Raw genomic sequence first — 11,219 nt, forward strand, 5'->3', positions numbered from 1 at the left:
TTCAAGTAATTCTCACAGAAAATCCTTATAGAATCTGGGATAACAGTTTGAAAGTCATTAATTATGTACTATTGAAGCATATTTTTCTTTATCATTTAAGAGTAATAGCAAGAATAAAATACCAAAGTAAAAGTAACAGAAGTTGAAATGATACTGTTGTCTTACATTTACCATAATCAGCAAAATGTAAATTTGTAGGCTACAAGTATGACATTTTGAAAATGGTAGTTATTCTTGATACTTTTGCAGAGAGTGTGACCTAAATTCTTATTTGCACCTTTATTTTCTTCCCTTGTTTTGAAATGTAATTCAGATGTCAGAACTAACATGGATGAACTTAGAGATGGAGAAGAAAGCTGGGCTTTTCCAAAGAGTGGATCTATCTGAACTGGATAGCACTATTGAATTTTGTTGCATATTTTGTGGTAGCTCTAAAACTCCTTTGCTTGCTTACTTTTAAATGCAATGTGTTGCTGTACGTACATGCAACCAGACACCAGTGCCTTCTGAAGCTAATCCAGGCCATTTTTATAACCTAATGCAGTAGCACTTTGCAATTAGATGAAGAAGATCAGTGGGATTTCTTTCTGTGGTGATTAAAATGTGTCAGGGGAAGAAATCAAGACAATACTCTAAGTGAAAAATATAAAGTCAGTTATTTCTTTAATATTTTGTGTTACAGTAATCATTTTTATCTTTTGAGCGTACTTTTTCTTGTCTACTTAAATACTCAAAATACTCAAAATTAATGATTAAATGTAAATGTAAGCACAATGAGATACCATCTCATCCCAGCTAAAATGGCTTTTATCAAAAAGATAGGGAATAATGAATACTGGTGGAAGGATGTGGAGAATGGGGAACCCTCATACACTGTCAGTGAGAATGTAAATTAGTACAGCCACTATGGAAAACTGTATGGAAGTGCCTCCGAAAACAAAGTAGAACTACCATGTGATCCAGCAGTTACACTAGTGGGTATATATTCGAAAGAAAGGAAATCAACAAAGAGATAGCTGCACTCTCATGTTTATTGAAGTCCTGTTGAAATAGCCAAAATATGGAATCAACCTCAGTGCCCATCAGTGGATGAATGGTTAAAGAAAATGTGATTGACATGCAATGGAATATTATTCAGCCATTAAAAAGAGTGAAATCCTGGCCGGGTGCAGTGGCTCCTGCAAGTAATCCCAGCCCTGACCTCATGAAGACAGAGAGTAGATTGGTGGTTACCAGAGGTAGAGAAGGGGAGAGGAGAGGAGGGATGAAGAGAGGTTGGTTGATGGATACGAATGTACAGTTTGATAGTGATAAATCAGTAGGGTGACTATAGTTTATAATAACCTCTTATATGTTTCAAAATAGCTAAAAGAGAATAATTCAAATAACATGAGACAAAAATTTACGATGATAGATATCCCAATTACACTGATTTGATCTTTACAAATTATATGAATGTATTAAATTATTACATGTATCCCCAAAATATGTACAAGTATTTTGTATCAATAAAAAATAAAACATAAGATAAGGTAAATGTAATGATTAGCTTATATTTCCTAGATCGGAAATAAGTATTTACTGAAGTATGTATATGATGAAGAGTTTTTTTATATTACTACAAAAGTAGACACCTTACATAAACATATTACAGTTGGTGTTTAAATGGCTCTTTTTTTTCTGGCCTTGAACTTCTGGAAAGTAGGTATGGCCTGCTATGTCAGGACTAGTTCTTGGAATTCTTTGTTGTTTTTCAGTCAGCCTTATTTTCTTGGGTCATATTTTGAACAACATTTATCAAATGTCTATTTACCAGACGTTGTTCCAGATGCTTGAACAAAATGAAATGTCTGCTGTCATAGAGTTTCCAGTCTATGTAAGACAATAAACAAATGTATAATACAATGCTAGATAGTGATAAGTGCTAAAAAGAAGAAGAAAATAGGAAAAGGGAAAGAGAGTTTCTGTGTGATTGTATGTGAAAGTGTCCATGCATGCCACTCACCCAGTATTTTAAATAGAGTGATCAAGGAAGCCTGTCTGAAGAAGTAACATTTGAACAGAGATCTGAAATAGTCAGTCACGGGAACATTTAGGGAGATGTTCCAGGCAGGCATTGTGGACAATTTATGTCACAAAAAAGTCACCCAAGTGTAAGCCAAGTAACATATCCTGTATGATAACTATATATACCTTTTTTGTTTTTTCTTAAGTGAAAAACAAACTTATTAGGTTTTCTGGGTACTCATTAGGTTTTCAGAAAACTTTTTCATTTAATATCATTATTGCTGTATATTTCCCTTAATGATTATTCTATTATTTAATAAATAAGATTTATGGCTCTACAGATACAGCTTCACAATCCCTTATCTGTAATTCCAAAATACAAAAAAATTTCTTAATTCATTTAGTAGCAAAATCTGAACTGACATGAATCTATTTAAAATTATCCTTTATGGGCCAGGTGCAGTGGCTCACGCCTGTAATACCAGCACCTTGGGAGGCCAAGGCAGGAGGATCACTTGAGGCCACGAGTTTGAGACCAGCCTGGCCAACATGATGAAATCCCATTTCTCCTAAAAATACAAAAATTAGCTGGGTGTGGTGGCACATATTTGTGGTCCCACCTATTTGGGAGGCTGAGGCATGAGAATCACTTGAACCTGGGGGCAGAGGTTGCCGAGATCATGCCACTGCACTCCAGCCTGGGTGACAGAGCGAGACTCTGTCCCAAAAAGAAAAAAAAAGTATTCCATTTAGTGTGACTACTGATACATTTCATTGTAGAAACAGTGTGTTTGATGAAGGGTTGCTACACATTAAGTAAAATATAGGTAATACAATGTATTGTACCCTAAAATAGAAAAAAATTAAATCCAGAAACGTGTTCCCAAGGATTTTGGATAAGGGATTGTAGATCTGTGTCAGATTTCTTCTTGATTTTCTGATTAAATGTTACCATTGTTGTTAATCTTTAGATATATTGTTTTTGGAAGTATAATGCTATATTGTGCCCTTATTATATACTGGCACTGCATAAGCACTCTATATATTAGCTAATAAAATGCTAACAACAGCCTTGTGAGTAAATTCTATTATTCCCATTTTATAGATGAGAACACTGAGACGCAGAGATTAAGACACCTGCCCAAATCAGTTACTAAATAGCAGAGCTAGAACCCAGTCTTCCTCCATAGCTTGCACAACCTAAACTAACTCTGTCTTTTCCTTCTCCTCCCCTTTTCCCCACCCCGTGCCTGTAGTATTTATATTTAACTTACTTTGAAGAGTTTTGAGTATCAGCCCTTTCCAAGAGCATGATTTTTACATCTACTTTGAAATACCAGACATCAACATTTTACATTTTCTCTACAAATTGGTATCTCTCAATATTTTTAAAAATTGTATTCGTTCCTGCTCTAATTTCAGCCATTTCTGTTTCCAGTTGAAGTTGTAGATTTACTTATCCTCATTTTTGGTCTGATAAGTTTTCACGCTAATGTTAACTTTCACCATCCTTTTCCTTTCCTCTGAATATCTTTGGATAATTATGAGGCACTTCCTTTACTGTTGTGGCTTTGTCAGCTGTCAGATCACATCAGAAATTTGGATCTACTAGGATGTACAAGGAACTCAAACATCTCAACAGCAAACAATCCGGTTTAAAAATGGGCAAATTATCTGAACAAACATTTATCAAAAGAAGACATATAAATGGCCAAGAAATATATGAAAAAATGCTCAACATCACTAAGCATCAGGGAAATGCAAGTCAAAACCACAATGAGGTATCATCTCACCCCAGTTAGGACGAAGAGACAAAAAAAAAAAATGCTGATGAGGATGCAGAGAAAAGGGAACTCTTCTATCCTGTCAGGAATGTAAACTAGTAGAGCTACCATGGAGAACAGTATGGAGGTTTCTCAAAAAACTAGAAATAGAACTACCATATGATCCAGCAAGCTCACTACTGGGCATTTATCCAAAAGAAAGTATATCAAAGAGACATCTGCACCCCCATATTTGTTGCAGCACTATTCACAATAGCCAAAATACGGAATCAACCCACGAGTCCAACAACAGGTGAATGAATACAGAAAACGTGATGTATATACATACAATGGAATACTATTCAGCCATGAAAAAGAATGATATCCTGTCATTTGCAGCAACATAGATGGAAGTGGAGGACATTATGTTAAGTGAAATAAGCCAGGAACAGAAAGTTAAATACTGCATGTTCTCACTCATATGTGGAAGCTAAAAAAATTTCGTCTCACAGAAGTAAAAAATAGAACAGAGGATACTAGAGGCTGGGAAGGGTAGGGGAAAGGGAGAATAGGGAAATATTTGTTAAAGGATACAAAATTACAGCTAGATAGGAATAAGTTCTAGTGTCCTACAGCACTGTAGGGTGACTATTAACTATAGTCACTGTTATAGTATAACAGTATAGTTAACTATACTGTTAACTATAGTTAACAGTAATACATAGTTTCAAATAGCTAGAAGGAGGATATTGAATGTTGCCAACAGAAAAAAAGACAAATGTTTGAAATGATAAATATGTTAATTACCCTCATCTGATCATTATACCTTATGTATAATGATAGTATGTATCAAAACATCACTATATACCTATAAATATATATCATTATGTGTCAATTAAAAAATAAAATTTTAAAAATTTAGATCTAGTTTGCTGAGCAGAAGCACCTGTTAAGTGAAACCCTGTAGGTTTCTCTCACTTAATGAATTGCGTTGTTTCAGATCACTTTGTTTTAGGCATATTAAATCTGTGTTTTTGAGTTGGAATTGATTTTTTTTCATTAGTTTGTCCTTAGGTAAGGGTTCTTCCATAAGCAATCAGAAACTGAAGTAAGCTGGACATGGTGGCTTACGCCTCTAATCCCAACACTTTGGGAGGCTGCAGTGGGAGAATATTTGGAGCCCAGGAGTTTGAGACCAACTTGAGCAAGCTAGCGAGACCCTATCCCTAAAAAAAGTTTTTTTGTTTTTTTGGTTTTTTTTTTGGGACGGAGTCCGCTCTGTTGCCCAAGTTGGAGTGCAGTGGCGCAATCTCGGCTCACTGCAAGCTCCACCTCCCTGGTTCACACTATTCTCCTGCCTCAGCCTCCCGAGTAGCTGGGACTACAGGCGCCCGCCACCATGCCTGGCTAATTTTTTATATTTTTAGTAGAGACAGGGTTTCACTGTGTTAGCCAGGATGGTCTCGATCTCCTGACCTCGTGATCTGCCCGCCTCGGCCTCCCAAAGTACTGGGATTACAGGCGTGAGCACCGCGCCTGGCAAAAAAAAGGTTTTTTTAAAAGAATTAGCTGTGTGTGGTAGTGCACGCCTTTTGTCCTAGCTACTTGGGAGGCTAGGTGGGAGGATTGCTTGAGCCCAGGAGTTCTACGTTAGGGTTGGCTGTGATAGTACCACTGCATTCCAGCCCGGGTGACAGAGCAAGACCCTGTCTCTAAACAAATTTTAAAAACGAAAGATTCGATTATTTTTTTTTATTTATTTATCTATTTATTTATTTTGAGACAGAGTCTCACTCTGTCGCCCAGGCTGGAGTATAGTGGCACGATCTCGGCTCACTGCAACATCCACCTCCTGGGTTCAAGTGATTGTCCTGCCTCAGCCTCCTGAGTAGCTGGGACTACAGGTGCATGCCACCACGCCCAGCTAATTTTTGTATTTTTAGTAGAGATGGGGTTTCACCATGTTGGCCAGGATGGTCTTGATCTCCTGACTTCGTGATCCACCTGCCTCGGCCTCCCAAAGTGCTGGGATTACAGGTGTGAGCCACCACAGCTGGCCTATTTTTATTTTTATTTATTTACTTATGTATGTATGTATGTATTTTTGAGATGGAGTTTCACTCTTATTGCCCAGCCTGGAGTGCAATGGCGCTATCTCGGCTCACTGCAACCTCTGCCTCCCAGGTTCAAGCGATTCTCCTGCCTCAGCCTCTCTAGTAGCTGGGATTACAGGCATGTGCCACCACGCCCGGCTAATTTTTGTATTTTTAGTAGAAATGGTGTTTCTCCATGTTGGTCAGGCTGGTCTTGAACTCCCGACCTCAGGTGATCCACCTGTCTCGGGCACCCAAAGGGCTGGGATTACAGGCGTGAGCCACTGATCCTGGCCTATTTTTATTTTTAATTTAGTTATTTCTGGCTATATAAAAGCAAGATGAATTGAGTATATATTGGATCATGAGGTTTGTCAAAGACTAATATGCCTGTGTAATATAAATAGTAGGGTCAATTTGAATAAGTATAGGATATTGAACTTTCCAAGTATCTATTCCTGATTGTCTCAGAGATCTATTGTAGACATTAAACAAATCACGTGTGTTGTTCTCTGTGAAAATTAATATGTTGTCCCGGAATACAAAGATAAAAGTTCTGACACACTTTATGTAAAGCATTACCTTTTGTATAACGTTGATAGACTTGTTCTGAGCCAAACACAGTTTCTCTGAGGTCACTCAACAGCTCATGTTTGCTAAGGTTAGGGGTGCAATATATGGCCACCAGAGGTAAAAGGGAATTAAACCCAACCCATCAATTTTACTTTATTAGCACAATGCTGAACCAAACTAGCCAACAAGTCCATTATTAAATTGCTGAGAAGGCAAAAAAAGAAACTGAATAGATATGTACATGTATTAAGATTGGCTATAAAGTATATCAGTTTATTATATGACAAATTGGAGGCTTTGCTAAGACTTATTTTGGGTAACTTTCTGCCTCCATCTCATGAGGAATCAAAAAAAGGAGATTTTCTCATAGGACTGACCCAGAGACACTGCTGTTCTCCACTAGTTCCTCTCCAACATTCTACCTTCCTATAGGGTCCAGTACTAAACTTTTGAGACACACCCAGTGATATTCACAAGGTGTAACAATGTTTTGGGTGTGCAAATTTAATAGTTACAATATACCTCGATTGTATAAGAGCACACATTAATGAATTTGTGTGATTAACAACTTTTGAAAATCTTCTGTTTTTTCTAACTTTTATTTAGAACATCCCTCCTCTGTTTGGCGTGGTGGTCAAGAACATGGGGTCTGTGTAATCTAATCACCTGGATTCAAAACTCTGCTTTCAGATTCCTATGCAACTTTGGGCAAATTAAATTACTTAACCTCTATAGGCCCCAATTTCCTCACTTATCAAATAAGGATGATAATAGTAACTAGCACATAGGTATATTATGAGGATTAAATTAGTTAATTCATAAGATGCGTTTAGAAGAGCATCTGACACATAGTAAGAACTCAATAAATGTGGACTCCCACTGCCTGTGGCATCACTTTTTTCTGACATTCTTTGCAGGTCCAAGCCAAGCACAAGCTCTCCCTCCCTGCCTCTTCTTATATTGCAGGCTCACAGAGGGTAAAGCACTAAGAGACTGTGGTGTCTAGGTTCCCATATATTACTATCCTCTGGCCTAAGATTAAAACTGTCCTCTTCCTCACCAACTGCATTGTTCTTGAAAACCTCCAAGTATTCTTCCCTTTTCTCGGTTTTGGGCATCCTGATTACTAGAGTGTGAGTTCCTTGAGTGTGGGGACTGTGACTTAATTATCTTGGTGACTCCAGTCCCTTTCCCTTGCGCTGGCGCAGAGTCTATGCTAAAAAAAAAAGATTTGTTGAATAAATGAATTAATTCATTTAGCCTTTGTGTGTTTTCCTTCATTTTCTCCTAGGTATTCTATTCGGACTCCAGTTTTTCTAGAAATTTTCCTGCTCCTTTTTTAAAATTGTTGTTTTATTTTATTTTTTTTTATTTGAGATGGAGTTTCGCTCTTGTTGCCCAGGCTGGAGTGCAGTGGCTCGATTTCAGCTCACTGCAACCTCCGCCTCCCGGGTTCAAGCAATTCTCTTGCTTCAGCCTCCTGAGTAGCTGGGATTACAAGTGCCCACCGCCACGCCCGGCTAATTTTTTGTATTTTTAGTAGAGATGGGATTTCACAATGTTGGCCAGGCTGGTCTTGAACTCTTGATCTCAGGTGATCCACCCGCCTTGGTTTCCTAAAGTGCTGGGATTACAGGTGTGAGCCACTGCGCCCCGGCCCTCCTCCTCCTTTTATCTCTGTAAATCTTAACTTCACCTAGTGATGCCGAGATTCCATTCTGCATCATCCCAATTTATTTCCTTTTTCTTTTCTTTTCTTTTCTTTTTTTTTTTTTTTTTTTGAGGCAGAGTCTTGCTTTGTCGTACAGGCTAGAGTCCAATTTATTTCCTTACTGGCAGGTAAGAGGTTCAGTTTACTGCACATTCCATTCTCATGTTAGGGAGGAAAAAAATCCCATTTAGTTCACGTGGATTTAATTTCACTTACATTCTCTTGGCTCCAGCTGACTGATTAGTCCCTTAAAAATACTCTTTATTTCTACATGTGTAACAAACTTGCACGTTGTGCACATGTACCCTAGAACTTAAAGTATAATTAAAAAAATACTCTTTATTTCATTCCTATTTGAGGATAGGGCCATGCCACCCTTAATTTCTTTACATGCAGAGTAAAAATCAGCTTTCTTATTTTTCACTTGGAGGAGGTGAGGATGAATTTGACAAATCTCTTAAAATTTTGCTTTTTTTTTTTTTTTTTTTTTTGAGTCTCACGGCAACACCCAGGCTGGAGTGCATGGTGCCATATCGACTCACTGCAACCTCCGCCTCCCAGGTTCAAGCAATTCCCCTGCCTCAGCCCCCTGAGTAGCTGGGACTACAGGCACACACCATCATGCCCAGCTAATTTTTTGTATTTTTAGTAGAGATGGGTTCACCATGTTGGCCAGCCTGGTCTTGAACTCCTGACCCCAGGTGATCCACCTGTCTCGGCCTCCCAAAGTGCTGGGATTACAGGCGTGAGCCACCGCGCCCAGCCAAAAATTTACTTTTTAATACATACAAAAGATATACGCAACACATACATTAAGTATAACACTTAATAACATAATGAATACTCATGAACCTCTACCCACACCAAGAATTAGGACATTTCCTAGTTATGTGTATCTCCTTTGTGTTTCTCCTCTATCTGTTCCCGTCTGCCGTCATGGAAAACTAGGATCCTAAATTTTATGTTTATTATTTCTTTTCAGTTTTCTTTTTAAAATTTAGTTTCATCACAAAAATGCTAAAACAGCATGTTTAATTTGCATGCTATTAAGCTTTATGAAAATGCTATCATCCAATGTATAGTTTTCTGGAATTCATTTCTAAGATTCATCCATGTTATTCTATACTATGATAGTTCTTTCATTTTCAACACTATGTAACATTCTATTGTGTGAATATACTGCAATTTATTGTTCTGTTGATACATACTTGAGGGGATTGTTTCCAGGCTTTTGAAAATTATTATTCTAAACACTGCTGCTATACATAGTCTTATACAGGCCTCATGGTAACGTATGCAAGTGTTTCCACCTAGAAGTAGAGTTGCTGCATTGTAGAGTATGCAAATATTCAACCTTGTGAGATAATTAATGCCAACTAGTTTTTTTCTGTCTCACAGTGTATAAGAATTCTATGTACTCTTTAATACTTGGTATTGTTATACTTCTTAATTTTTGCTAATCTAGTGGGGGTAAAATGGTATTTGTTTTTTTTTTTATATAGTGGAAGAAAGAGTCATCCTTACTTAAAGTAAATTTCCTCTTCCTTTATATATTAAGAGCTTACAGCTTGATTTGACGTTACTGTGCCTGGGAATTCCCTTGAGTGAAAACCATTTATTTGTGTGATAGTTTCTGCCTGGGACATAAAAACTGAGATGGGCTGGAAGCTGCTAACTGGGTTGTTTGAATGCTGCTTTTAAGTTGATCTTGCAAATAAATGCCAAATTATACACACTCTAAAATTTCTTAATAGCCTACAAAAATGGAAATATGTAAAATTACATTCTTTACTATTCAATACCATCACAAATTAATCTGGTCTTGAACTTATATACCTATCTGCAAAACTTTTTAAAATAAAGCTTCCTTTAATCTGATGATCTAGAATGTTTCCACTAAACTAAGTTTAGTAAAGATATCTTTGTGTATTTTCATATATATATATATGGCAAATATATAGAGACAAAGTAGATTGGTAGTTTCCTAGGGCTGCTAGGCTGGAGTGCAGTGGCACAATCACGGCTCACTGCAACCTGCCCCTCCCAGGTTCAAGCAATTCTCGTGCTTCAGCCTCCCAGGTAGCTGGGATTACAGGCATGCGCCACCATGCCCCGCTAAATTTTGTATTTTTAGTAGAGCTGGGTTTTCGCCATGTTGGCCAGGCTGGTCTTGAATTCCTGGCCTCAAGTGATCCACCTACCTCATCTCCCAAAGTGCTAGGATTACAGGCATGGGCCACTGCGCCTGGGCCTGCATTCCTCTATGTTTTAATTGAACCAAAGAAATTCAACTTACCCTCTTTTGACATGGTTACGTGATGCAACACAAATTAATCTGTCAATGAAATTTCAAAACCCCAAATACTCATCACTGTTATCTGCTGAACTGACCCACACACATTAACAAGAAAAATTAGCCCAAACAGATGGTGCTGCTATGTTGTACCCTAAAATCTGTTTTTTTTTTTTTTTTTTTTTTTTTTTTGAGACGGAGTCTTGCTCTGTCGCCCAGGCTGGAGTGCAGTGGCGCGATCTCGGCTCACTGCAAGCTCCGCCTCCTGGATTCACGCCATTCTCCTGCCTCAGCCTCTCCGAGTAGCTGGGACTACAGGCACCCGCCACCACGCCCGGCTAATTTTTTTTGTATTTTTAGTAGAGACGGTTTCACCGTGGTCTCGATCTCCTGACCTCATGATCCGCCCACCTCGGCCTCCCAAAGTGCTGGGATTACAAGCATGAGCCACCGCGCCCGGCCCTAAAATATGTTTTTTTACTTGAAAAGGCCATTTTGTATATAAACAATTTCATCAATAAAAACACATGGAGATGGAAAAGAGATTCAAGACAAAAGGCAATATGTTTATTTTTAAGATGAACTTTTAAGGCAACTTGTGTTTATTTTCCTTAAAAACAAACAAATACCATTTTGTAATTTGTGTATTTTTTCCTGCCTTTGAATGAAAGATTTTTGAAGGAAGTGACTGTGTGTTGGTTTTATGTTTCTGTTTTTTATTATATTGTTAAGTATAGTGTCATATCCCAAAGGGGCACTTGGAGACTATTAATTGAGTC

The sequence above is a fragment of the Symphalangus syndactylus genome, chromosome 7, assembly GCF_028878055.3.
Source record: "Symphalangus syndactylus isolate Jambi chromosome 7, NHGRI_mSymSyn1-v2.1_pri, whole genome shotgun sequence".
Lineage (NCBI taxonomy): Eukaryota > Metazoa > Chordata > Mammalia > Primates > Hylobatidae > Symphalangus > Symphalangus syndactylus.